This window comes from Salmo trutta, chromosome 11 (genome assembly GCF_901001165.1).
Source record: "Salmo trutta chromosome 11, fSalTru1.1, whole genome shotgun sequence".
NCBI lineage: Eukaryota > Metazoa > Chordata > Actinopteri > Salmoniformes > Salmonidae > Salmo > Salmo trutta.
Window position 1 is genome coordinate 14,938,621 of NC_042967.1, and position 2,228 is coordinate 14,940,848.

The 2,228-nt window shown below is 43.6% G+C and overlaps 1 protein-coding gene across 2 annotated transcripts in view; it reads right to left on the reverse strand.

Annotated features, from left to right (window-relative positions):
• Nucleotides 1-1,728: 1,728 nt before the first annotated feature.
• Nucleotides 1,729-2,228, reverse strand: part of LOC115202283 (centlein) — a gene marked incomplete in the record, with an annotated part of 63,176 nt that continues 62,676 nt past the window's right edge. For both annotated transcript variants that reach the window (XM_029766342.1, XM_029766341.1), the window contains 2 exon segments: nucleotides 1,729-1,783; nucleotides 2,120-2,195.

Here is a 2,228-nt window from a genome sequence, read left to right on the forward strand (position 1 = left end):
TAGTATAGTAGTCAGTATGGTTTAGTATAGTAGTCAGTAGGGTATAGAATAGTAGGGTTTAGTATAGTAGTCAGTAGGGTATAGTATAGTAGGGTTTAGTATAGTATAGTCAGTAGGGCATAGTATAGTATTCAGTTGGGTATAGAATAATATAGTAGTCAGTAGTGTATAGTATAGCAGTCAGTAGGGTATAGTATAGTCATCAGTAGGGTTTAGTATAGTAGTCAGTAGGGCATAGTATAGTAGTCAGTAGGGTATAGAACTGTATACTAGCCAGTAGGGTATAGAACAGTATACTAGTCAGTAGAGTATATTATAGTAACCAGTAGGGTTTAGTATAGTATAGTAGCCAGTGGGGTATAGTATAGTAGTCAGTAGGGTATAGTATAGTAGTCAGTAGGGTTTAGTATAGTAGTCAGTAGGGTATAGTATAGTAGTCAGTAGGGTATAGTATAGTAGGGTTTAGTATAGTAGTCAGTAGGGTATAGTATAGTAGCCAGTAGGGTATAGTAGTCGGCAGGGTATAGTATAGTCATCAGTAGGGTTTAGTATAGTAGTCAGTAGGGCATAGTATAGTAGTCAGTAGGGTATAGAACTGTATACTAGCCAGTAGGGTATAGAACAGTATACTAGTCAGTAGAGTATATTATAGTAACCAGTAGGGTTTAGTATAGTATAGTAGCCAGTAGGGTATAGTACGGTAGTCAGTAGGGTATAGTATAGTAGCCAGTAGGGTATAGTATAGTAGTCAGTAGGGTATAGTAGTCGGCAGGGTATAGTATAGTAGTCAGTAGGGTATAGTATAGTAGTCAGTAGGGTATTGTATAGTACGGTAGTCAGTAGGGTATAGTAGTCGGCAGGGTATAGTATAGTAGTCAGTAGGGTTTAGTATAGTACGGTAGTCAGTAGGGTATAGTATAGTAGTCAGTAGGGTATAGTATAGTAGTCAGTAGGGTATAGTATAGTAGTCAGTAGGGTATAGTATAGTAGTCAGTAGGGTATAGTATAGTAGTCAGTAGGATATAGTATAGTAGTCAGTAGGGTATTGTATAGTATTGCAGAAGACTGCAGCAGTGTGTTCAGCGCTCTGTGGCTCTTCCTCTGCTCCTCTGTGGTGCTGACCTCCTCAGGCGAGGGCAGGCCTGTCAGAAACACACTTATTAAGCATGATAAGGGCAAAGGAGCTGCTCCCACTGCAGCCAGGGATAGGGCCCCCAGAAACACACCGAAAGACAAAAGAAAAGACAGGAAGAAACAAAAGAGGAAAGAAAAAGAAAAATAACAACTTCCTTGTTCCCAGTTACTGTATGTTGGTACAGTAACTGGGAACAAGGAAGTTGTTATTTTTCTTTTTCTTTCCTCTTTTGTTTCTTCCTGTCTTTTCTTTTGTCTTTCGGTGTGTTTCTGGGGGCCCTATCCCGTTCCTCTTTCTTTCTTTCCTCCCCCTGCTTATCTTTCCCTACCCCTCCTTCTCTTCTGTTTGTTCCACTCTTTCTGTGCCTGTCCTCCCCTCTTCTGGTCTGTGGTACCTGTGATAACTGCTTGCTGACGTTCAGTCTCTGGGCGAGCTGCGACGTGATCTTCTCGTTGGCGTCTCGCAGCTCCTGGGAGGAGCGCTGGGCATCACGCCGGGCGGTCTGTAGAACGGCGAGGTGGCGCTGGAGCGCCAGAACGCGTCCGCGCAGAGAGGCGGGGGCGCAGCAGCCGCACCTCTGGGCCTTCCTCCTCTTTCTCTCACTCTGTCTCTTCCCTCCTTCCTCCCCCGGCTCCCTCTGTTTATATCCTAACAAGAGGAGAACACAGTGCGTTCCTCAGAGTGTTCATGTACAAGAGAATGGTGAACACACTTACAATCCCCATTTAGATTTCTGCTGCCGAGAGTTATCAAACGTGTGTGTGTGTACGTATGTATGCGTGTGTGTGTGTGCGTGTGTGATACTCTATCATCAGACTGACTAAGCCATTCCATATATAACCGATACAACAGTGTAGAGACCAGAATCTTGTTTTGTATCAGGTGTTGCTTCCAATAGTGTGTGTGTTTTGGTGTCCCCCCCCCTAAATAGTTGATAAAGTTTTGTGAAAATCTAAGTGAAACATGAAAACGTGTTGTTGCTACCTTGGTTCGGAACATCAGGCTGCGTTCTGGAGAATTCTTCCGCTGGCTGTTCTGAGGCGGCTGCATACCTGTGTGACTGGAAAAAGACAAACCAAAATGTTTGAAACTC